This window comes from Eublepharis macularius, chromosome 8, assembly GCF_028583425.1.
Source record: "Eublepharis macularius isolate TG4126 chromosome 8, MPM_Emac_v1.0, whole genome shotgun sequence".
NCBI classification, from domain to species: Eukaryota; Metazoa; Chordata; class Lepidosauria; order Squamata; family Eublepharidae; genus Eublepharis; species Eublepharis macularius.
The window spans coordinates 52,046,244-52,073,930 of record NC_072797.1 but is presented as its reverse complement, the minus strand read 5'-3'; positions in this window follow the sequence as shown (position 1 = coordinate 52,073,930).

The window sequence follows — 27,687 nt, the reverse complement described above, 5'->3', positions numbered from 1 at the left end:
AAAACCCAGTTGTACGTATTTTTTACTTTATTTATTGCACTACAATCTTTTCCTTTTAAAATCTCTTCAATAAATGTTACATTTCAAAATTCACTTCTTCGGTTTTCAGCATCATTATGCTTCGCTTTATTCAAACACCATTTTGAAGCTCGGGTACTATGCTATCATACTCAAAACCAACTCAATCCCCTCCCCCCAACCAAAAAATGTTACATACCAGTAAGTATTATAACTAGATTTAAAGTAGTTACATACTGTAGCGAAGCACGGGTATCAAGCCAGTATATATATATAAGTATTATAACTAGATTTAAAGTAGTTACATACTGTAGCGAAGCACGGGTATCAAGCTAGTATGTGTGTATACACACACACACACACACACACACACACACACACTGCGAGTTTGAGTCTTTATACATGAAGGAGAATGAGATAGTGGTGATGCAGTAGCAGAGACATGAGGTAGTAAAATGGACTGCACTACTGCAGATTGCAAGTGGTGGATTCTAGCTTTGTATGTCCCTTTGCATAAAAATGTCCATGCAGGTAAAAAAAAATTAGCATGCTAGTTTTCTTTTTGCAGAGAAATTTTAATGCAGGGGCCCATCAATTCTCCCCCTTTCACATCAAAAATGATTTTGCCACTGAAATTTTGACTCAGGCATATGTCTGTCATCCCATGTACATAATAAACAAAAGTACATAAATCAGTTATACATGCACATGCATATGTGTACTGTGTTGTTTAGTGGTGAAATCTGGGGGACGCAGGTTTGAATGTCCAGTCAGCAATGGGAGCATGCTGGGTGACCTTTGGCCAGTCACACACAGCCTAATATACCTCACAGGGTTGTTGTGAGGGTAACATGGAGGAAAGGAGAACAATGTAAGCTGTTTTGGATCCCCATTGGGAGAAAGGTAGGATATAAATGAGATAGGTAGACAGACACAGACAGACAGACAGACAGACAGACAGACAGACAGACAGACAGACAAAAGTTTAAACCACTTCTTAGAGGAGATTAATCTCCCAGTGTTACTCCTAGGCTGTTTCCAGACGGCTTACCTGCCTCCAGAACGTTGCGCCATCTTGCAGGGAAAACACAAAATATCGCGTTTTCTCGCGTGAGTTTTGCACGACGTCGCGAGAAAACGCGATATTTCGCGTTTTCCCCGTAAGATGGCGCAACATTCCAGAGGCAGGTAAGCCGTCTGGAAATGGCCGTACTCTGAATTTGAGGGCTTTTAAATATCCATTACAGGTGTTTTACATAAAGTTGTCTAAATATAACATCTAGTCTTGAATATTCAGTTCTTGAAAGGAGTAACTCTAATATTTACAAGTACAGTTCCAGACATAATCCCTTAAATTCCACATAATGTATAATATTATTATGCTTGCATTGTGGAGCTAACACCAATCCATTTCAACTGGCCCTTAGACATACGTTGGAAACTCTCTTGAATTATACAAATCTCTGACTCCCCCCCCACACAAATCAGTTAATGCCTTTCATCATAACCATTAATTGATAGGTCATTCCTTACTCAAAAGGATGCTTATCTTTATTAGTTAGTTCAATTCATTCCTTTTACTTTCTGAGCTACACATCTGTCACAAGCACCAACATATATCTTTGGAATCCAAGTTATTTAAGAAATGGGGTTTAAATGCCCCTTTCTGGCTACTTAGCAGCAGCAGATAAAGGGGCATTTGACAGTTGAAAGGGCCCTTTCCTGCCTTGCAAGTGGCAGGTCCCTTTAAACTATCAGCTGGCAGGCAGCAGGGGGGACCTGCTGCAAGCAGTCCCTGCGGGCCTGCGTGGGCCTGCACAGCAGCGGAGGAAGCTGAAAATGGCCTCAAATGGCCAAAAACGGCCTGAAACAGCCTCAAGTGGCCACAGTGGCGGCCATTTGAGGGACAGGAAGGCCGTTTTCGGCCTCTTCCACTGCCCTGTGGACCCTCGCAGCAGCAGAAGAGACCAAAAACAGTCTCCCCATCCCTCACAGGAGGAGGGGGAGGATGCCGCAGGCCCGCAGGGCGAGGTAAGTATGGGGCTGGGGCTGGGGCTGGGGCTCGGGGGTGAGATAGCGTGGGGCTGGGGTTTGGGCAGTTTAAAGGGCCCTGCCGCTTGCAAGTGGCAGGTCCCTTTAAACTATCAGCTGGCAGGTGGCGAGGGGGGATCCTCCCTGCCGTCTGCCAGCTGATAGTTTAAAAGGACCCGCCGCTTGCAAGTGGCAGGAAAAGTTTAAAGGGGCATTTAAACTGCCCCTTTAATACGACCCTAACGAACCAGTATACCAGTTCGTGGAAGTTCATGGAAACGAGCTTCCACAAACCACCGGTTCGCGAACCACGAACCAACCTGGTTCGTGCATTTTTTGGGGTCGTAATTTGATTCGTGCCCATCTCTAATTATGACTAACTTGTCCCATTAATGTAAGTAATACTAAAGTGTGACATCTTTATTTCAAGGGCATAGTCTTTTTATGCTGTATCACATCTGTTCATGATGCAACTACTAACCCAAGGTCATGAGACTCAGGAGATGCTTTCCCACATAATCTTATACGTAGAGAGAGATTACGTGGGAAAGCATCTCCTGAGTCTCATGACCTTGGGTTAGTAGTTGCATTTGGGGGGAAATGCTTCCGAGATGCCAGAAGTGGTTCTATATCTTCCAGTCCCAAGTCTACTACCACGAACTAGTAATAAGAGAATTCCCCTCAGCTCAATTTGGAGCTGGATCCAAATTGTGAACTTCTTCAGAGGATGACTGGGAAGCATTTAATGCTTAGGCACCTGCGAGAACTGTTTTTGCTTTCTCAATATCAGCAGAAAAGAACAAGAAAATAAAAACCAAGGAGGAAAAGAGATGATGATGATCAAGACTGCACAGCTTTTTTTCCTCTGGTGGTGAGGAACATCTCTGGACTTGCTTACCATTCTTTAGAATGTGTGCTTGGAGCTACACTTCATTAGCAATGCAGGATCTAAAGTGATTTACAGTACAATCGTAAAGAGAGTTACTCCAGTCTAAGCCCATTAATTTCAGTAGGCTTAGACTGGGGTAACTCTGTTTAGGATTGCACAGTTAAACTGAAAGCACAATTGTAGGACTGCCAATTCCAGCTTGAGAAATTTCTGGAGATTTGCATGTGGTGCCTGAGGAGGTTAGAATTTGAGAAGGGGAGAAGAACAGTTGTAATTCCAGGAAAACTCTAGACTCCAGTTTCAAGTTAGTAACACAGGCTGTGCATGTGTAAAATCTTGATCTGCACTCTGAGCTGCAAAAGGGCTTCTTGAGGAAGTGATGTTCAATTTGTAATGTATCCAAACATTTTGAATTATTCAAATTTCAGAGCAGACGATCATGAATTTTGGCGGCATCACCATACAAAACTTGCATGCTCACCTGGGTCAGCCTGACATTATCTTCAGAGAAAATAGTATGTTTGCAAGCTCATACCTAAGGCCAGACAACAGGATTCCCTTAACTCCTCCTTGAAGGTAGAATGGCAAACATCCTCCTTTCTGGCTTGGTGTTGCACATCCTGCTTCTATAGGCCTTCTTTTGCCTTCTTGAAAAGCTAAATATCAAAGCATTAATAAACCCTATGTCTCAACTATTTCTATATAAAATAAATTATAAAATTTAAAGCTGGATCTAATTTTTTAATCATCATGTACTTTAAAATCATGTTCCTATCCTCATAGAACCTTTTCTTTTTAATGATTTATTATACATCTGGAAGCTTTTACATCATAAACTCAGCAACTTTCTGGGTTGTGTTTTTATACAATTGTTGGAGCAACCAATATTATTCAGCAGAGTCCCTTAACTGTTGGGGTGAGTCTAACTTACGTACCTAAAATACTAGGCCATGGAGTAGAAGCAAAGGGTTGGGTCTTGGATGTAAAGAACAACAGCATGGAGCTCTGTTTGTGAACATTACGTTCCAGTCTCCTACTTCCACCTCCTGCAAAAATGGTCATAAGAGTTGGAGCATCCTTAGGAATGGCAAGGGATGTGATGGGGATGGGTCTAAAGAGGGGTGGGAGAGTTATGGAAATCTTTTCCCCTCTCTGGTCCAACAGGAGGTGCTTCTACTCACTGAATGGGGTGTTTGGATCCAACCCACTGTTTTCTGTTTTGACTGATTTATTGAATTTTTTTAAAAAAAAAAACTGACAAAGGTACTTAAAGCATTAGAAAAGCCTCTGGTCAGTGTATACAAGTAAGTAATTTAATTTAATGCTCATTGGATTTTGAAGTTCTCAAGCTGAGAAATCTTGCATTCTAGATGAACAAGCAATCTATATGGCTCGTAGAGACATCATGGAAAAGCTTTGCAATATCTGCTAACGATACGGACTAACAAAAGAATTCTAGCATCTGAGCACATTGCTTTTAGTTCTATATGTCTATTTATTTATTTCAGGAGAACCCACTCCCAAGCCAATTTGCACTTTGCAAAGTGAGTATATATGCAGTTTCCCCCAATCCCATCATTGCCTCACATTTCCCATACACTGGAAGGAGTGCTGCTTTGAGGCTCAAGTACTGAAATTAACTCAGCGCATGTTTCACATGACCCATAAATACTCCTTCCTTTTTTACTTCAAAAAGTTGCCATGAATGGAACACAGCTAACATAATGCAGACAAGGAAAAAGTGAATGACTAAAGCCCTTGTTTGTTTGTTCAGCTGGGAATGGTGTTGAAATAATGTAATGAAGGGGCTCAAGCCTCTGCCTTTCACTATTTGAAGAGGTTCCACCAGGCTGTTTCAGTGCCACTCCTGGCAGAATGAACCAGGAATAGTTAATGAACCCTCAAAAGATACACCTTTTTAATTGGATGAAGTATATTAGCTCTGCTGATGTGACAACAGTATTTTTGTGATGCTTTTTTACCTTGAAATAAGGTTAACAAATGAAAAATTGTAGCTAGATTTCCACAAACACACACACACAGCAGCCTAAACCTATTCTTACGCACCTATCAAACTCTGGTGACAAAATGACAAAGGTGATTCTGTATGATGTACTAAAGTGTTTTTGGAAATGAACTGTTTTTTATTTTACACTGACATCATAGGTACACAAATGTTAAAGACTTGGGTCCAGTGATGTGCAAGTGGAAACATAAAAAGACATAGCACAGTTCTGCTGTCACAAGATATTGCACAATATCTAGCACTTTTCTCTCTGTACATTACAGTGTCCAGAAACCGGTTACACGAGATCTCATGCAAGCAGAAATTCAAGTGGGAAGGCAATAACTCTGATTTAGCACAAGTGACTGCTATGATCTTTTTCATGCATTGTACCCCGTGACGCAGAGTGGTAAGCTGCAGTACTGCAGTCCAAGCTCTGCTCATGACCTGAGTTCAATCCTGGCAGAAGCTGGGTTCAGGTAGCCGGCTCAAGGTTGACTCAGCCTTCTATCCTTCTGAGGTTGGTAAAATGAGTACCCAGTTTCCTAGCGGTAAAGTGTAGATGACTGGGGAAGGCAATGGCAAACCACCCTGTAACAAAAAGTCTGCCAAGAAAACGTCATTATGCAACATCCCTCTATGGGTCAGTATGGCTCGGTGCTTGCACAGGGGACTACCTTTACCTACCTACACTTGCACAAGTGCTCGAGTGGAAGTGGAAATTTTGCACCAGATTCAACACTTAGATTTCACTGGAGAAAATGCTATTCATCTGTGATACAGGCTGTGTTAGCTAATAAGTGAATTTTATAGCCAGGAAGATGGCACACCCAGCTGCATATGAAACATGCTTAGGCTGGGTGCCACTTTTGCCTCACTGCACGGATGGAGAGACAGCCTTACGTTCCTGGGCATCCAGGCTTTGGGAGGTGGGGCCTGGCCCTGTAAAGGGCAGCTCCACCTCTGTAGGGCTCAGTCAGCTTTGAAAGCTCGGCCCACCCACCACACCCTATGGCAGTACAGGATTAGCTGGTTGCTGGTTACCAGGGCCAGGTAGGAATTTTTTCTCCTTTTCCCAAATTGGCACAGGGAAGAGGTGTTTTTCGCCTCCCTTGTACTGTTTTGTAGGTGTGGTATTTGGAGTGGTGGAACTGTAACCTAGGTCCCTGGCAGGTTAGATTTGGGTAGACAGAGCGGGCCGGTGAGCACCCAGTGGCACCTCCCCATTGGTGGGGAATAGGGGTCTGTCAGGGATTGGCTGGTGGGCTGTACGGCTGCCAGCTGAGAGGGCAGACTGCCTGTGGGACCCCCTGTACAAGTCCTTCCCTCGGGCTTCACAGCTGGGGTGTATGGAGCTTTAAGGGGGGAACCATTCGCCTGGCCGGCCCGGTTACAGACATTCACATGGATGGCTCGCACCTGGGGCAGGGGGTGCTCGCCCAAGCAGGTCGAGGAGTTGGTCCAATTGACCCCTTGTCTTGACCTGTAGTACCGCTAGTTATACCCTTGCCGTTATTAAGTTTAATGTTGGTCAATAAATGGCCCAAATTTATACCCAAACCTTGTGTCTGTCTCTTCATTCTGAATGGGGGGGGGGGCAAAAGGAACATACTCGCATTAGATAAATGTGGATAAGTCTGAAGACCATGCTGTTGTACTTGGGATTACAAAAATAGGATCAATGATCTTCCATGATAAGAAGACACAATGCCTCAAAATATAGAACATAATCATGATGGAATACAACTGTTTTAATGGGCATCCATTGCCACCCTCATGAATGGTCAAAAATTCAAGACATTGTCAAACTGAAAACTTCATGATTTATTTTCCTCCCACTCCATGCTTTTTCTGCCAGAAAAACCACTGATACACACCACCAGCCACTAAACAGTACCCACAATGTATTTTGTGTGTCAGTTCTTTGTGTCTCAGAGTTTGCTGAATACATAAGGTGGTGAGAATTTACAGCTATCCAGTATCTGGGGAGTGAAAGTAATCTGAGGATGACTACAGATACATTAAATGATTGCAGAACATGCATGACCCAAAAACTGGACCAGGGGTGTGCTTTTTTTGTACAAGACAAGAAAAATATGCATGTTGCCCACTTCAGACAAAATGATAACCATGCATAGGACACTTTGTATAAGACAGGAGTACCAGAAACATAGCCCCTGAAAGGGGTTAGAGTAAGGAAAAAGGAGAACACTATCTGAATAAAGACTGGAAAAACCATACTCCCTGAGGATTGATGACAAGATGCCCTGCTGACAGGAGACACCTCCCAAAGACCAGGGCTCATTTCGAGGGGGAACGCACAGGATAGCAGTTCTGGCAGTTCCCCAAAGAGGTCACATGTCAGGTGGCCCCACCCACCTGACTCTTGGCCATATTGGCCCCATTTCAGCCTGGATTGGGGCCAAAACTGCCTGGATTGGGCCTCTGACAGGTGGTGGATCACTCTCCCACTCATCAGTGGCCTGATCCTGACCATTTTGGGCCCCTTTTCAGCCATTTTCAGCCCCCTATTTGCCATTTTGTGCCCAATTTCGGCCCTGAATGGCCAGAATTGGGTCCAAAACAGCCAGAATAGGTGATGTCAGGGGGTGTGGCATATGCAAATCAGTTATACTAAAGACACCCGGTGATAGCAAGAGGCGTGGCATATGCTAATGAGTTATACTAATGAGTTATGCTAATGAGTTCCTCCCGCTCTTTTTCTACGAAATGACCCCTGCCAAAGACTAAATTATCTGTTCCTTGCGTTACACTTGGTAAGGTTCATTTACTGATCTTCTCTATCTCTACCTCCCCCTTATCCCAGGACTTACCTAATAAGTTTTCATTTACTAAGCTACTAAGTTCAGTTCCTTTTTTGTGACATTGCAATTCTATCTCATCATTCAGTACACGGGGGGCGGGGGGAGATCTACTTTCATGTGATTCTTTTATATACATTTTCTTCATTCAGAACTGCAGGCCTTTCTTTCATGAAATGCTGAATCTAGCGCAATTGCACAAATGAAAAATCTCATGTGCATAGTAAATTCCTCCAATTTGCCAAAAGGAAGGTTTGGTTTGAGATGAGATCATGAAATAGCTGTGTTCTGAGATCATGGCACAGTCAGCTTCTTTTTTGCTAAAAGCAACACGCAGGCTTAATTATCTCTGTGTATGGGAGCAATGGAGTGTCATGTCTGAGCCACATATCAGCCATGCCAATATCAACGCTGTTGTCTGCAATGCTAATTCTAATGCCAACCTGTTGTCCTGAACCAATATTTCATGCTGTAACTTGCTATAACTGGAGCAAACGTGTGTTAAGAAGAAGGATTTTTCCACGTATCACTATTCCTGTCAATCTTGCTCTTACTGATTAGATGCTTACCTTGCTTCTGAGTAAGCCTATGGACATATATGTGGAAATGATTTGATTTCTGAATAAAACCATTTAACCAAGAGCCTGGAATTCTTGTTGCAATGGTATAGGGGTCTGTCTGCCATATCCTGTCATCCATAGCCTGATACCGAGCAGAAGTGCATATAAAAATGTGGCAATAATGAAAAATAAAAGGATGGACAGGACAATGGCCAGGTGAGCCAGCCTGGTGTAGTGGTTAAAGTATTAGAGTAGAATCTGACAGGTTCAAATCCACCTTCTGTTACAAAGCTCACTGGCTGACCTTGAGCCAATCAGTATCTCTCAGCCTAACCTGCCACATAGAGTTGTAGAGAGGGTTCAGTGGGAAGTGGAAGAAAACTTATGCTATCCTGAGCTCTTTGGAAGAAAGGCAAGATAAAATATATTAAATAAATAAAATTATAGAACATAAAAATTATTTGCATTAATTTTATCCAGATAAATCCAGGAAATGGAACAAAATTGTGACAAATCCTGGGATGAAGGGCAAGAAACATTTAATACCTCATGGGAATAGCAGCAGCAGGTGGTAGTCAGACCAGCCATGGTGCACACAGCTCCAGACCTCCGAGCATTCTCAACAAACCTATTGATGCCTTTCACAACAATGGCTAAATCCCTCCCCACCCCCCCAGCACCCCATTTTGTACCCAAAGAAATTGGAGAACGCCCAATGGGATTTTAGATTTTTTTTCCTTTGTACAACAGATCTTCATGTCACATGTCATACTGCTTTTATAACTGAAGAGGCTTTTCTACAGCAACTTGTAATATGGCATGAAAATCCTGGTGTTCAAAGACGACAGTCAAGAATTCTACAGGTATCTACAGTGGCCCTTTGGATCTTAGTCAATGAATCTATCATGTAATAAATGTATGTTTTATCAATTTATTGTATGAAATCCAAATGCCCTCTCAAAATAGCTCTTCTTTATATTTTACTTCCCTTCCCATTACTCAAATAGCAACATTTCATTGAAATATGTTTTCCTCCATCATGTGGTTGTAGGAGTATCAAGCACCTTCTGGACAGCATCTGTGGCATAATTATAGATTACATTTCCTCTCCCATCCTCCACCCCCAGTGCTTGCACCATTTGTGAATTTCTTTTAATGTCTTGGGTAGCTGGACACTACCCTGTGCAGAGGAAGTGCCAGAGCACTCAGGCAATGTTTTTTAAAAAAAAAAAAAAAAGACAAGCAATGCTATCACTAGGATCACTCTGATACTGCCCTAACATTTCGAGAATCTCTATTAATTTTTTTAAAAAACAAGATGTAACGTGCATCAGTTTTCAACGGAATATCAAATAATCTAATAGTTGTACTTTCAGTTCTCCCAACTATTATCAGTGTGCAAAAAGCCTCTCTGGTGCCTGAAATGCACAACATGCTGGGTTGATATCTACAACTTTTCTTCACAGGTCTGGATTTTCAAAAATTACCTATATAACTGTTGATTCTTAACAAAATACTAGATTGGGGAGGAGATGTTGTTTAATTCGATTCATTCCGATGTCTCTTGGACGCAACACAAGTACTATTCCTGTTGCAGAAAGGGCATATTGGTTTTTTGGGGTGGGTGGGGGGGATCCACCCAGTACCTGGACTACTTGACTTTAAAAGTTGTGCAGGAAGCAGTCCTCTTCAGCAAGAAGAAAAGGGCACAATTTTTCTGCTGGGTGAATTAGTACAGGAAAAGTCTTTGTTACTTGAAAAAAAGTAATTTCATTCTAATACTACTTACAATATTAAACTGCATTAAGGCATAAACTCCTTTCTTTTAAATGGTTAAGATCCTAGCACTGTATTTTTAAAGACTTACCAGTGACCTCTTTTACTCAAACTGAGCACAAATTAAGTTATGTTAAACTCTTCCTACAGAAGATTTACAAGGACGAGATAACCGAACTGGCAGATGTTCTTTGATTCATTCATTTGGAGGGAAGGGCATTGGAAATGGCTTTGGCACAGAATGACATTTGGAATAATGGCCTGCGATTCTGTTGGCACTTTTAGTGTTAAGCAAGTGATCTAAAAGGTAAAGTGGATTCACAGTGAGAGTCAGCACCAGTGCACAGGTCGCCCGTAAAAATAGAAGATTCCATTATTCTTCAGGCTCCCTAGAGGGGGCAAGGTCTCTAGCATCATTACCAGGACTAAATCTGACTTTTCTACCTCCCCTAATTTCCTCCTCGTAATTATAGGTCAAGCACTCTTTTGTAAATTATAAAACCTTTGTTCTTATCAAAAATGAATAGTAGAGGGAGGAAAAAATGAGGAAAATGTGTGAGCATGTGTGTGCGTGTGTGTCTTAGAGAAAAAAATTTCAATTAGAAAACCAAGCTAATTTGGTATGACCAAAGACTGTCAGGCATACTGACAGTGCTCTATTATGCAGTCATTTGGGCTCTTTCAAATTAGTTATGTTAATGTCCTGTGAGTGAATGTAACACTTGGATGGGACAAGATTTCTACAATTAATTTCTGCAGTCAGTGGAGAGACAAGCAAATTTATTTTCCCCCTCTCTGGGAATTGGTAGTGGAGGGTGTGAGGTAGAGAGAGTGCATTTAGGAACAGAGTACAAGCTAAACACAAGCCCTAAATAAAGCAGAAACAATGGGAGCCAATGCCTCCTCATTCATTCAATTGACAATGTTTTGCAGCTTAAACCTGTTTTATTAATTATGTTTGACATTTCCTTAATTAGTTTCATTTACACCAAATCAATCCCTACTGCTGGATGGCATCATTTATCATTTTGAAAAATTTGCATACTGAGTGCTGACTTTTTCTACTTAATTATACATTAAAAGTGTCAAGCGTGCTTGCTGCCTGGCATTATCTGCGCCAGAAAGGTTTGTGGCTGGACTGTGATGGTATTAATCATTAAGAGCCTCCAAGTGCTTCTGGGTAATATCTGGGGAGTAAGAACGGCTCTCATTTTAACGCTAAAGAGCAGACGTGCTTTTGTAAAATGACCCAGAGCAAAAACAAAATAAATGACCTAAAACATCCGGTCTACTGTAATGCTTTGCTCTTTCAACAGAAATATGCTCTGGGAGAAAAAAAATGTTTACTGTTAACTATTAGCCTCCTGTGCGTTAAACTTGCAGAGACAATTTCACAGAATAGTGAGGTGGTTGCGAGCAGAAAAGTGTGGCATTTCAGTTAAGTATAAATTGATGATGTTCTAACAGGCCAATCAAAGTGTGTGTGTGTGTGTGCGTGTGTGTGTGTGTGTGTGCGCACGTGCGTGCATGCGTGCGTGTGTGCATTACTGTATTTTGAAGATTTGCCATTAACTTCCCTTCACTTATAACCCCACCCCAAAGGAAAATACTACAGTACTTATTACCGCTGTCCTGATTTTCGATTGGTTTTTATGTTGACTATGAAAGAATAATCTGTCATTTTTGTGCCTGTAAGCAAATGAATCCTGTCACATTTCCCAGGCAGCCAGGAAACAAAGCATTCCAAGCACGAGGTCATTTCTGACTGTGAGAGAAATGAATGGAAGCAAGGCAGAGTATAATGTATTCCAAACCTAGTCGATTCTGAAGTATTTACACCCTGGTACAGAGATTTAATGGGAAAATGCAGTGGCAGTGTTGACAATTCGCAGGTGCACTTCCACTCTCAGAATGCCAGTAAAAGCAGCTGTGTTTGAACAACTTCAGCCAGCGAGCAGCAGTTTCGATCACAGTTGGACTTTCCCAAGATGCCCAGAACTATTTCTGCCACTTAGCTCCACCACTAATATTTTGCTTCAGGGAAAATTTCTTAAAATATATATACTGAGAGATTTAGAAACACAAAAGCCGCCTGAATACAATAGGAGTGGGGCCTGGGAGCTGCTGGGAAAAAAGTCATCTTTGGTAGGGCTGAAACCTGTACAGCTACTATCAGCTAAGGTAATGCTGAGTCACAGCCAAATAAGCAGCAATCCCAAATATTCTCTTTTCTCCACAATGATCATTTATCAAATACAAACCGAATGCCTTTATGACATTCCAATTCAGATACTTCTTTGTCTCCTCAGGCTTCAACTAAGGAAGGGTGTATGTTACATACATGTCTCTGGGTTCATTTGCCATGCTGACAATCCAAAAGAAATGTTTGTTGCCATACCAGTAAGTATGGGCTCTCTCTTCTCTTTGTCTGTACATAGTGATTTCCTGCCTTCAGTTTTCCTTAATCCAGCAGATGACCTGGATGTTCTCACTTGCTGCATGTGTCACTTATGTCCTAATTGCAGTACCTGGCACATGATCAGTTCCTTTCACAGTATGCAGGCACTTCATGTTTCTTTCAAAGCATGTCCACAAAATACATCATATTGTGTGTGCAGCCTCAGGCTTGCAATCAACTACACAGGGCAATATGAGAGCCAGTGTTGTCTAGTGGTTAGAGTGTTGAACTAAGATCTGGGACATCCAGGTCCCACTCTGCCATGGAAACTGGGTGACCTTGGGCAGGTCACACTCTCTCAGCTTATCTTACCTCACAGGTTGTTGTGAGGATCAAATGGAAGAGAGGAGAATGATGTAAGCTGCTTTGAGTCCCCATTGGGGAGAAAAGCAGGGTATAAATGGAGTAAGTAAGTAAGTAAATGGGAAACATAAATATTTCTCAATGTCACTGGCTCCCACCTTGCTCCAAATCCACAAACAGCATTTCCTTGATATTTTTCACAGAATATTCCACTACAACTGAGGGTCAAACAAGACATGACAGCATCCATTGGTCAGACCCGTGGACACCACTGACATTTTAAAGCCTTAATGAGATGATATAAAAATGCCTTGGGATGAGAGGAGGTGCTCTTGTGTGTCCCCCCCCCCTTGCCCATGCACCTTCTCAAGTACTGAAACAGCTTCCAGGCGGTGCAGCCATTTCAGTACTTGAAAAGGCACGGGGTGGGGATAGGGAATGCCTCATCCCACCATGCTGCAGGCCTGATCCCCCTTATGCCATTTTTAAATTGCCTCATTAAAATTGTAGCAACATCCACATGTTGGACTTGGATATGCCATCATGCCTAGTTTGGTCCTGAGTATGGATTGAATGCCTACAAAAAATAAAGTTGCAATAGACACAGCATACTAGTACGCACACAGTGCAATCCTATGCGGAGTTATTCCAGTCTAAGCTCACTGATTTCAGTAAGGTTAGACTGGAGTAACTTTGCATAGGATTGTACTGTCAGTGGTACAACTATTTTTCATAAATGTAACTTCTTACTCCTTCAGCACTTGATGTTCAGAACATTCTACAAAATTTACTACAACACTAGCGCTAAGCCAAAAAAGAACACAATCCGCAAACATTTCAACCTCTATTGAATTCTCAGCAATATTCACATCCTTTACCAAAAAAAAAAAAATCCGTTGTCTCAATCCAGTTACACACAACTTTGTTAGCTGGAGAACAACACAGGGATGGTGTGCATCTCTTTGAAAGTAAAGCAATGTAGATGGATGATAAATTGTTCAGTCACTCTGCTTTTCTTTCAGTGGGATGCCTCCTTGAATGTGACTCTAAATATGCATTCCTAGCCACATTCCATGAACTATTTACATGTAACTATGGGAGGGTAACTAAAGCTGGATTGGGAAAAAGTCTTGGTGCACAATGCCGGCAGACAACGTATCTGCACAGCGAGACAAGGAGCATTGAACAAATTATCTTAGCAGCAGGGACACATTCGTTCTTCCCTTCCCCACCCCCCCAACAGAGGACAATGTGAAGGACTCTGTTTGCCCACCATGGATCAATCCTATAGGCAAATCTGATTAGCTGTGGGATACCAGGGAGAAAGGGTGGAGTCATATGAGGTAGCAGCCCCTTGGGAAGCGGGGGGTGGTTCAGCTGGTGGAGTGAAGGTCACTTGCAGGGAATTTTCTATTTTGGAAATTGTAATCCGCAAGGTTCACAACCTTTTCTACAATGTCTGTTTACAGTGCCATCCAAAGGAGAGTTACACACTCCAGTCCTAAATCTGTTGAAGTCAGTAGGCTTAGAAGGGTGGCACTTTGTCAAGAATGGCACTGTTAATCTCATTAGGTTTAATTCCAAGCATTCTGATTGAGCTGTCATCAGTTAAGGTGTCATTCAGGTTGACAGTAACTTAATAAGAGAAATAAAACTACTAAAACAAGAGTTTTTTCCCCCCTTGGCATCGCATCAGTTATGCCTACCTTCACATTAGAACCCAAACTTGCTGTGTTTAATATTCAACTTCATTTTCGAATGCTTCTCTATTAACATAATGTATGCCATTTTGCAAGCCTGGTCAGAGATTCTGTAACTAAATAATTTTCAAGTTTCCTTCATACCAAATGTATTATATGCAGTGTGAAATTATTTCTCCACGCTGCCCTGTTCAGAACAGAGGAGCAAGACACAATATATTTTATAACATTCCTAAGTGTTGTCTAGAATTCAGAAAATATTGCATGTATCTGTATGGCTAGTCTTAAATTAGTGTTTAAGTATATAGGTTAGCTTGCACTATTACGGATAATGATCAAATTCACCAGCACTGGAAAAAAGTTTACTTTCATTTAGCAGTATATGCTGGTAAAATTATATGCGTAAGTGTTTGTTACGGGTTGGGTCCAAATATTCTTAAGTGGAACAGAGTTTATAGATGGGATCCTGGCTTCCCGTTCTTCCTCCAGCCTGCTGAGCCTCCCTGCAAAAGTTCTTAAGTAATGTAGAACAATTTATTCCTGAATCCTGAGTAAAACCCTGACCTTGAACAGCAACTTTGTGCGGCAGTAGGAATGGAGAATCAGCAGAAATTCAAACACGCAAACACAAACACTCTATTCACCAAATAATTTACACAAGGGATTATGAATGTGTGTGTGGGGGGGGGGAGTATTCCTCTTTTCCACTGCAGATGTCCTACAGTATATCACTCTGTGTCTCAGGAACCCACAATTTTCACAAGACTTTTTAGAATATGCAGAGGTCTAGACAAAGTAGTAAAGGCTGACATGGATCCTTTCCATGAGTTCTGCTCTGCTTGCAAAGATATGGATACAAACCAATATGTTCTACAGGCTGGTCCCTAACATGACCAAGATCAAGACCAGGACATGACCAAGAATCAATTTTTTTTTTGTAAAAAAAAAAAAAAGCGCTCTGTCAAGTTCTTGCATGCACTGGCCATTCCTGTCATTTGACTCACCATTCCACAAATCTATATTCTATTCCAGCCCTAGACAACCCGAACTTCCTGTGTTTAATATTCAAGTTCATTTTTAATGCTTGCACACTGACAAATTATATGCCATTTTGCAAGCCTGGTCAGAAAATCTGTAGTAAAAGTGAAAAAAGATCCCTAGATAATCAAGTATTGGGTCAAATATAATCATCACTTCTGATTTATATAATGTGATCAGACTACCTAAACCTTTGGCAATCTGAGAAGTAACATTAATATTTATCTCTAGTTTGATCAGGCATATTCTCAATTAGACCAGGCAAGTCCAGAATAGCCTAACTTTTTGAGATGATTTGATTTTTCTAAGTAGAATATTCAGAAGATTCAATAACCAGGAAAAATGTCTAATAATACATGTATCAGCATCTGCTCTTCAAACTTTTGATGTCTGGAGATGTTTAAGCATCTTTTTAAAAATACCACGTTACCTCTTGCCACCAGACTCCACTGATTTCATATAAATTAATTTTACCAATGAATGAACCTTTCCATAAAGGAACACAGGATGATTAAGATGTGTCCTGTTGGATGTCTGTCTGTACAATTTGTACAGGCAGTGGAATCAGCTGCCTAGGGAGGTGGTGAGCTCCCCCTCACTGGCAGTTTTCAAGAAGAGGCTGGATGAATACTTGTCAGAGATGCTTTAGGCTGATCCTGCACTGGGCAGGGGGTTGGACTAGATGGTCTGTATAGCCCCTTCCAACTCTATGATTCTATGATTCTACTGCTATAATAGAGGAACACCATATCTATCACAGATGTATCAGAGGGAAATTCATTAGGTGTGTATGTAGCAACAGTTTGGGAAAACTTTACCCATTTAATTTCTGTCTGATCATATCCCCCAAGCCTAATGTTGAGCGGAAAGACCAACAGCATGAAGCCTTTATTTTAAACAGGCATAATATATGTGCGTGTACAATGTGTTACCTGTTTACATAGTATGGAATTTACAATGAGGTTTAATGTATAGGGTTTTACCCTACCACGCTCCATCTATCTATGTGTGGAGTTTTCTCCCAAGCAAGGATGTTTCCAGCAGAGGAAGAGCCTTTTGTGCTAGAGGAACAGCCTCTTTTATCAGAGGAGGACACCTTGAGTCACAGGACAGATTCACACATAGTTAAGTGTTGAGGCCCACCCCAGGTGTTCTTAAAAGCGGCTTAACTCTTCTCTTAAACAGTGATTTTTGACTAAAATATCAACCCAATGGTATTAGCTGACTATTGAAGTTTTCCTTTCATTAATCAGTGTGGGAAACTTGTCAATGCAAATTTTAAGCACCTGAACCCCAACCTACTTCTTAAAAAAAACAACCTTTATTTCTGGAGATGCTGCTGTTTTCCTACTTGTATCTGAAGAAGGGAGCTTTAACTATCAAAAACTTATACCTTGAAAATCTTGTCAGTCTTTAAGGTGCTACTGGACTTGAACGGCTACCCACCTGAAACTATCAGGTTTTTATGTTACAGAAAAGAGGGATGGTGGTGGATATGGCTTTCTAATGGTATGTAGTAGTTTCTAGTTATTAAACTGTACTTTAAAAAATATAACCAACTGATTATTTAAAAGACCAATAAAATTCTATAGTCAGATTACAAAATGTATTTATTTAGATATGGATATATAGGATATTAGACTTACAGGGATACCAAAACTCTGCAGGGTTGGGGGGTCTATTAAAATGATCTGCTGCAGGAGCCAGATGGATCTGAATGGCTTTCTAATGGCTCTAGGAAATTTCCCTGTTCTGGTTGGTGCTCTATCAAGACCCTGATTTACCTCTGGAATGGGAAAATGATCCAGACAGTTGACATGATTGCTCTCAGGGGCCCTCTCTCACGTGTTAGATCCCAAGTAGCCTCTTGGTTTACTGAGGGGCTGCGGGTGATAAAAAGACAAGGGGGACAGAGTGATTGTGGACGAAGACTCAGGATGAATTGGATAAGACATGGCCAAAAGCTTATTTTAAAGCACACTCCATGGTGGTGAAAGAAGCAAAGAAACAACACATTTCTGCCACCACTGTGTCTGCACAGAGTCAGCCAACAGAGGCCTGTTGGGATCTGGCCTGTGCTCTGCCAGAGGCAAGGGTTCTTCAGAGGATTTGGAAGGTCAAGGAAACAGGCAGTCCACAGTATAGCAATCCCTTAACACAAGGGAAACAAAACAGCAATTTTTTATGTATTGCCAGGGAGCTCTATTCAGCAACCAGCTCACACCTGAGCTACTTTAGTGCAGGCTCCCCAGATCTCTGCCTCCTGCTGTTATATACTGGGCTTCTGTTTACCAGACCCAGTTTCCAGGATCAGCAACGAGGGTTGCTGTTCCCCTTGTGAGGGCGGGGAATCGGCCACTCCCACCCTCCACTCCCCTGGCTGGCGGGGTGGGGGGGAAGCAGGGGAACAAGCCTCTTGAGTGCAATCCTGGGGCAGTACGACAATGTCACTCCCAAGAGTGGTGTCATTGCACAGCCCCAGGAGTGCTCCCACACCTCACATGGGCCCAGTTGGGTCCCCAAACAGGCCACCCACTTGGAGTCCAAATCACCCCCATGTGAAGAAAAGAGAACAGGTAAGTGCCAGGTCTCCCCCACCCCCCCTGCCACTGCTGGATGGGCAAAGGAGCCTGGCAATCCTATCACCAACATCGGGCAACCTGTTAGGTCATGTCTGCCTGGAGCTATTGTCAGCACCTGGCACTCCAGCAGCCCCTTTATCCCTTTCTTGGAAGGTTACAGAAGGAGGTAATTCTGCAACTAATTGCAGTTGTGGATATCTAGTGCTAGTATGCTTGAAGCCAGAACAGAATCACCTGACAACACCATTCCCTACTCCTCATTGAGGGTTCTTCCGCAGGAGGAAGTAGAGGCTCAGTAGCCCACTAGGACTGTTTTGCTCAGCATCCATTCCAATTTGGACTCTATACTAGCAATGACAGGGTAACGTAGTGCCAGCGTGCCAGTTTGTTCAGTTGTTTGCTATACTTTTCAGTTTAGTCAGTCTGAGGATGTCAACAGTCTCCTTGGAGATTTGAGGCCTACCACTTTGCATATGACCCTTGCCCTTCCCAGCAACTTAAATCTGCTGGGGTAGTGGTGAATAACTGGATCTGAAGTAGTCAATGCCTCCTTGAGAGAGGAGGTTATGGTTGCTAGGTCCCCTTACCATCCTGGTGGGAAGATGGGTACTTGGTATCCCTCATGCAACCAAAGTGTGTGCACTCCCTTGCCTGCGCGATGATGTCACTTCATGATGGCACTTCTTTGTGGTTTCAGAGAACCTAAATCTGGTGGGAAAGATAAGGAATTTAAAAAGGGTTTGTTTTAAAATTTTAAAATATTATTGTAAAGCTCTACACTGAATATGAATTTGTAACTGAAATCTGCCAAACATGTTACCTCTTGTTTATATCAATATCCAATCGCTTTTCTTTCTTTTTTTCTTTATGTCTGTGGTGTGTGTGTGACTTGTTCATTGTCTAGCTCTACCCATTCTTTCTCTTGGTACTTTTTAAATTGTCAGGTCCTGCAAAAGGTAATGGTAAAGGTAGTCCCCTGTGCAAGCACTGAGTCATTACTGACCCATGGGGGGACGTCACATCATGATGTTTTCTTGGCAGACTTTTGTTACAGGGTGGTTTGCCATTACCTTCCCCAGTCATCTACACTTTACCCCCAGGAAACTGGGTACTTATTTTACTGACCTTGGAAGAATGGAAGGCCGGCTACGTGAACCTGGCTTCCGCCGGGATCGACCTCAGGTCATGAGCAGAGCTTGGACTGCAGTACTGCAGCTTACCACTCTGCAACGCTTACTGAAAGTTAAACCTGCCTGAAACTATCTACATTATAATGAACTGGTCTGCTGTGTGAGCAAAATCTTTATAGCAAACCACAAGGTTTAAATCATATGCATAATAGAAATTCAGTATCACTTCATATGAGTACAAGCAATGCGAGCTGCATATCATGGACTCCCACAAATTGCCCTACGAAAAGAACAATTGCAATAAGAAGTCAGTTTTCGAGGTAGTTAGTAAATGTATTATTGAGCTGTAAGTGAATCCCTTTAGGAGGAAAAAAATGCTTAGGAACGAACACGTACGTTAAAGCAGATAGTAACAGTGATCATATTCAATATTGCCTGCAAAATATATAACTTTTAGAGCATGTCAACTGGATTCAGTTGTGTGAGGTAAAACTGTGAAAGATCTTCAATTGTTGATTCCAGAACTATGTGAAATAGCAGTCCAGGTTCACAGGTATCCTTGACCTGCTCTCTCTCTTGAATTGTTATCATTCAGCTGAAAATAGTACCTCATATTTTATATCCATATATAAAAATAGAAACTAGATCATTCATGGAATAATAAAAAAAACCCCAAGGAATCCATTCAAACCAATGAAAAGCAGATATGGAGACAGTACGTAAACTGAACCAGTTAAGTCAAAATTCATTATATCAAAATTCAAACTTCATGGCAAATATTTCAGATTGGTTTTACACATACAAGTTTTGTAAGTAATTATGTGAGAAGCTGTGTTAATCCTAGGGCTAAGTAAATATATGTCTATTGTTACATGTTACCCCCACCCCGAGATGTGAAACACCAATATATGTATTAAACTAGGTTTTATTAATGGCTGATCTCCATCATCAAATCTTCCACTCTAACCAGCAGCCTACTGGCTGCTAGCAGTTCTGCACAAATGTAACCTGGGCCGATTCCAGACGGGCACAAATAGAGCGAGTGCTTTCGCTTTTTCAGCGACCTCACTCGTACAAACCTGCAATTTCCCGTCCCGGCTTACCTGCGGTCCATGGCGCTCAGTTGCGCTCTATAAGCGGACGGTGTGAATGCGGTATTGCAGGTTTGCACACTTCTGGACGCTTCGTCGCCGTGGAGAGGCCCTCCCCTTTCCCTCCTTCCTTTGCCGGCCAGCTGGCAACAATATTCCCTTAATTTTTTTTAAAACCAGGCGCCATTTGCGCAGTCGCACATTTGCGCACATCGAACTGCGCAAATGTGCACAAATGCACAAACGCATAAAAGCGCACAAAAGTCAATGTTGCATATTCACATACTTGCACATTTGCGCATTTGTGCAAAACACGTAAAAAAAATTTAAAAAAAAACCGAAATGCGAACCAATGAAGGCCCCCGACGTCAACTGTGATGGGGAGGAAACAACCAATCCCGGGTACCTCAGTTGGCCGTGCGAACATCCGGAAGCGGGACGGCACGGCACGCTGCGAGACAAAGCGGATGGAGATGAAAGTGAACACGTGGCCGGTAAGTGATTATTTCCGCAGAAAAACCGCAATTTCTGGCCATCTGGAATCGGCCCTGGCTTCAAAATCACCCATTGTTACCACATTACGTTTGAAAGAATGCATGGGCACAACAGCAATTCTGGCTGAAAGACAGCCATGAACAAAGTTACTGTTAGTTACCACTGGGAGGATTTAGGCGGCAGGTACAGGTGCACCGGTGTGCCATGTCACTTCTGGTAAAAAAAAAATGGAAGTGATGTCATGATGACATTGAGGCCAATGCTTTGGGATTTGCCAACACTTTATGATTTGACTTGTCACTCCCAATGTCATTAAGTCACTTCTCCTTTTTTTGCTAGAAATGACATCATGCATTGGAACAATGCTAGTGTGGTGCTGATATGCCCCCTTTCCCCTCCACTGAAATTTGAAATGTCAGCAGGGAAGAGGAGAAATTGTTGAGTGGGGAGGGTGCTTTGTGGATGTCATTACCTGGAGACCATTACCATACAACTGCAAATGTTTATCTTTCTTCTGGAAAAAACAATAAAACCAATGTCAATACATTGTAATTTCTGTCATTTTATGGTGTGTGTGCCCCCCCTCAATATTTGAGGTACCTGAAGGTCTTCTTAGGTCTTAGTCCTTCCATGTACAGCAGAGTTTTAAAGTCCTCCCCCCAACTAAATCTCAATGCACTGAAGCCAGTGATGTACAATGGTTAGAGGGTCGGACTGAGACCTGGAAGAATCAGGTTCGAATCCCCATTCTAACATGGAAGCTTGCTGGGTGACCTTGGGGCAGTCATACCCTCTGAGCCAAACCTAACTCACAGGAGATAAAATGGAGTAGAGGAGAATTATATAAGCTGTGCCCCCACTGAGGAGAAAAGTGAGGCATAAATCAAACAGCCAGTCAGTCAATAGGAGGCCATGCTCACAGGTCTATTCATCTGGGAAACACATTGTCATATAATACAAGGGACTTTAATCAGGCCTCAGAAGTCCTATTGCATGTGTCATACTTTCTTAGATCCAGGCCTCGACAGGTGTTGTTGACTCCAAATTTGTAGGCTTGGCTGTTTAAAAAGAAAATAACTAGCCCAGCCTACAAACTGAGAGCAAATATATATAAAGGCCTAGATCCAAGATTTTAAAAAGAACATAAAGTATGATAATATAAAAATTCTTCCTATGTTTACTTTTAATTTTCTTTCATTCAAGAACTAGATTCTAGTGGGGCAGGTATTTGTGCATATTTGGCTTACCTGCCACTACTGGCAGCTGTTCACTGGCTATGACATTCACCTACCTGGCACCACAGATGGTCACAGCAAAAGAAAAGGGGGTGGGGAATGGTGTTTGAACTGAAATTGACATTGCATTTGGGTGACACTCTAGGAATTCCCCCGAATCTCTGAGGGTTTTACCATAAATATTGAGAAGGGGGTTCCTAGTGCACTGACTGGAAGTGATGTCACTTCCAAGGTTGGAATCAGTCCTGCTCCCTGAAAATCTTCTGGGAGTTGTAGGAGCAGGCTACCCTAGGCCCCATATCTATAAAAGACTGCTGGACTGGGTTCACTGTCTTAATCCAGTAAAGCATATCCAAGAGTTTGCTGACTGTTTGCTAGAGATGCTTAAAAACATCCCACATAAGTGTAGCACTTCCTTTTTGCTTGCTAGTTTGCCCCCTTCCGATGATGTTCTGGTCAATGCTAAATGTTTCTCCTAACTTTTCTCAATTATCAATTGTTAATTCATCATTTTCATAACATTTATTAATCAGTTACATGGATTCATACCAAACTGATGTTCCGAGATATATCAGTACAGTTCATTTAACATTGCACCCTATATGGTATTGAATTTAGTCATCATCATAATCACTTTAACGGCAGTAAAATTCAATTAATTTGTATATATTTAGCAATTAATTGCAGAATTGTTATGCGTAGTTATCCAGAGCTTAAAGAATTATTCTTATTGGGTCAGTTAACTTTCAAGTCTCAATCATTCAGTTCAGTAACCTGAGCATAGCATATCGTAATCAGTTCATCATCTTTTCCCAAAGAGAGAAGAAAGTTTAAACCTTAATTCATCTACCAAGACAAAATAAATAAATTAATCTATCAGTCTTGTTTTGGGTATTGTCATTGTGTGCCTTTTTGGTTTTCCTATTTTTGCATTATATTTTTTTTGAAATCACTAATTGCTGTTTTTGTGTCCAAAATTCTGAACCATAATTGGTGGGTGTGCCAGGGCCTCTGAGAGGAATTTTATGAGGCGGTGCAAAAAAATTTCAGGGCCCCTTTCCTGCTCCATTAACCATCATTTTTTAATCCATAATGGTTTTAAGCATAAGGTCAAAAAAGGTTAAAAAAAACTCAGGCTTTGTATTTACTTAAAAATGAGCTTTCCTTGCCTTTTTTGTGAAAAATTTCTAATGACAGCATCAAAATTAATTGATCTGGCAATGTTTGATTCAATATTCAGCCAGACCAGATCCACAAGACATTCCTGAGATTCAGGGAGGGGCTCCCCACAAATTTAGGAGGACTTGGGCATCCATGGGGACCCCCCTAGCAACACCCCTTGGCTGGGCCAAACCTAGGAAAAGGTGGGAGTTGGCCAGTGGTTATAGTGGTAGCTCAGTGATCTCCTGCTGTATCCTGTTTTTAAAATTGTCTTTTAGGATAGTCACTTTAAGATCTACAAATATACATACCACGTGTATAGGACAAACTAACGTTCACAAATTTAACACTAAAAAAGGCAACAGAGAAAAGCCTGTAGGGGAACATTTTTTAAGTTTTCCTGGACATTAATTTTCAAGAGTCTTGATTCTGCCTTATTCTTAAGGGTGACTTAGTACTGAAATTTACTAAATTGTGGCATCACAGATGCCTTCATTTGGTAAATGCATGGTTGAAGTTTGAACAAGGGAGAATATAAAACAGTTGCTGTGCACTCGATTTCTGAGCAATGTACAGAGTTCAGAGCAGTTGCAATCCTTCTCATTTCAAACTGATATCCTATAAGTGAGTACAAACACATTTTGAGGCAATTCAGAACAGGGCTAGTCATGATGACGACTCCAAAGAAAACTGACAGTTATACTACCTAGGATTTTATATACCTTGCTTTCTTAGCACAGTGCTTAAAAACTCCACCTTAAAAACACAGACATTCAGAACACGTTATTAACAAGATCACATAATTAATTTTATGGGAAATGACTGCATTCCTGTGCATAGTTAATTTCTGCTCTTTAGGTTCAACTTGCAAAACACATTTGGCTTCAACAAATCTTCAGACAGCTGAAATACAACTTTAACTTTTAATTTACAATGCCAACTGTTTATTTGCATTTTAAAAATTACAATAAAATCAAATATTCTCCTTATCCCCTATTACCCCTTCTACTCCCACAAAAATCTTCTCCTGCACTTCCTCAAAAGCAGAAGCCAGACACCACGGAGACCCTGAGCCAGCAGGAGTAGCCACAGCCTCCATCTGCTTGAAGAAGACACAAAATATCTATCTATTGAAAGAATCCCCAAATTCTATAGCAATACATTGCTGTAGTTTTGTAAGTGCTACTTAACTGGGTTTTTTTTTTCAATTTCTTCTCTAGGCATTAGCTAGTTGGTTACCCCTTTGAAACTGTGCCACACCATTTTAGGTACCAGAAAAATGGAGAGTATGAACATGTACAGAGTGCACATTCCTTGCCAATGTTCTCTCCAGGCTGCACACAGGGTAAAAGGAAATTTTAAAAAGGCCTCTGATCTGCACCCCTCCCCCAATCCTGTTCATGCAGATGGGGTTTCTCATTGCTTCAGAAAGACAGCACTCAATTTTAGGAATTGTCCTTTTCTGCAATAGATACCACCTCTCCATTTAAACATGGAATGGAAATTGAAAGAGGAGCTTAGGAGTGGCTGAAGCAGCCCCCTCCCCACATTATCACGAAAAAAACTAACTGTTCTTCCATACCCAGAAAAAAACCCTCAAAAAATAGAAAAACGCAGAAACAAACAAACAAACAAAGCTATTTCAACAAGGAAACATAGAGCTTACCCTTTCCCAGTTTTCCATTTCCAAAGAACAATGTAATTATAATGTTCTGAAAAGTAAAATAAAATACTTACTTTTTCCCTATTAAAAGGAACAGAAACTGGTCTTTAACAGAGTAGCATTGATTGCAGAGAAAATGTGATACTGTCTGGTGTGAGTGTGAAAGTTTTAGTTTTAGAAAAGAAGTAAGAGATCTTTATTATAGGAACTCCATACTTTGATAGGAAAGTGGAGAGATAGATTCCTATCTACCAATTTGTTTCTGAGGAGGAAGTCCTGAGATTAGCAATCTACACATCAAAGAAGCTGTGGGGAATGGCTGTTAAAAAGTAAGGGAGAACCCTTGGGACTAGAAACTCTACTGTCCTCTCCCCAGACTCACCCCACCCCCATTTTCCTGTGCAGAAATAGCTCTGAGTTATTCCCCATTTTTGCTGCTCCACATGGAGAATTCTGTGTATGTGCAGCAGCAATTGGGGAAATAATTCCCTGGTGCTGTTTTTACACAGAAAAAATGGCTTGAGGGGAGGTACGAGCCCTATCTCCCCCCACAGCATCATTCTGAGCCCAAACAGTTTTTAAACAACCATTCCCTATAGCTGCTGTGTGGCTGTGGGGAATCCTGACCCAACTTTTTTTAAAAAACCTGTATGTTTAGTTTGGCCCTAAGTAGCAGTGGGTAATTTGAATGTGAAGGAATTTAAAATGGGAGATTGCAATTATTTTAAAAATATTGTTGCAAAGATGTAGAATAATATAACTGAAACAATGGAACCCAGACCCAACTCTTTAAAACATCCATGTCTGCTTTGACACTTAGCAAACCAATTCTGTGACTGAAAAGGGCACTTAGAGAGTTTACCTTCCCCTGCATTTTAAGGAGCCCAGATTTCCTATCGTCAGTGTAGGAGGCACTGGAAATCCTTGTACTGCTCACCTTCATATATACATTTGGCTTTATATGAAATAAGATATAGAGAATGTAATACATTACAAGGGATGTGTTAGAGGAAGTAGTCCCATGTCAATAGTCCCCTGACAAATAAATATGAGTTGTTATTTCGGAATTTGAGATTTATGACTTCAGATTACAGTCTGCAGGGGCCAAAAGGGAGGGGGGGGAGTGTGATGGCTGCTTTCTTCACAATGACTAACGCTGGAATGTGCAGGCCAGTTTCAAGAGCTCTCTTTGTTCCATGCATCAGATTTCCATCTGACTGCTCCAACATCTATGAAGATTGTGATTTTACCCTTAATCTCTTTCTTAAAATGTGTTCCACCTATCTTTCTATCCGCTTGTGCCTTGTCAGAAAGTCCTTTGCCTAATAAAGATATCCTCGGAAGTCTCAGGGGCACCTTTCATGAGTGGGAATAAGTACTAGAGAAGCAGACATCCTACTAACTCATAGAAGATACAGTTGAGATATTCATGATGAGCATCCCTGGCAAATGTTGCAAGTAGATGCCTCATATGAGTAGCATTTTGCACAAACTGGCAGGAAGAGTCCCTGGAACAGATTTAAAATATAAGAAGGGAAATTATTTATTCAAACCCCACCTTTCTCTCTAATGGGAACCCAAGCAGCTTAAACATTGGTCTCCCCTCCTCCATTTTATCCTTGCTGCAACAACTCTGTGAAATAGGTTAAGGTGAGAGAAAGTGAATGGTCCAAGGCCAGCAGCTTCCGTGGTGGAATGGGGATTTAAACCTGGGTCATTCAGATCCTAACCTGACACTCTAATCACTGCATCAAACCAACAGAGCTGGATATAAATTAGATACAAGTATAAAAGATACAAATAGGGGAAAGTAGTTGGCCTCTCCTGTTAGCAAGGGCTTTCAATACTTATGGTTTGTTTTTAAATGAACAACTAACTAGATGTCATCCAATAAGCACTATTTTTTGAGGGTGATACATATCCAACAAAATACCAGCTAATCTATATTTTGCATTTATATATTGTGTTCTCTATGGCCTCTTTAGATCTGTACATGTTCAAAACAGGAATTATCTCCACACTCTCTCTCTGCCTGTTTACCAATCTACCCTACAACGAATTGAATTTGCTTTGATAGTTCACAGTCTTAAATTTGCAGTGACCTACTTGCAGGAATGCCACCACTATGTGGAAATCCTAGGAATAATTTGTCAGCAGGAAATCACAACCATTCTTCAATTGTTTCATCGTGATTTTGAAAGGGGATGCAGCTTCCAAGACCAAGCCTGCAAGCCTTTGCCCTCCTAGTGGTGCATCCCAGGGGAAATTATGGTAATATTCAAATTCTACTGATGCTCAAAGGCATTCCTCCAGTTGAAGAAATTAAGAGTCAGATGTAGAGGATGTTTTTCTGTTTAGAGGAATGCCTGCTTGTATGAAGGCTTGTATGAAGTGTGAATAGACTTCAAGTGGTGACTATTTTGAAGCCAGGAACTTCAAAGCAGATCACTGACTTCCAGTAGGATAATCACGTAATGCAAGAGTGGATAGGTGAAATTATTGCTGCTCTGCAGTCATCAAACTAGACATCCTTTCTTTTAAGAGAGCAAGCAGAGCCATTCCTTCAGTGTTCTACAGTTCAACAAGAGTGACAAAAGTCAACAAGATGTTTGCTGAAATGCACAGCAGAGTAGAACAGCACAGAAAGTTAGTATTTGCTCAGTTTGTAACCCTAACCACCACTCATTTACAAGGGGAAATCCCAACTTCTAAAAACAAATCACAAATTGT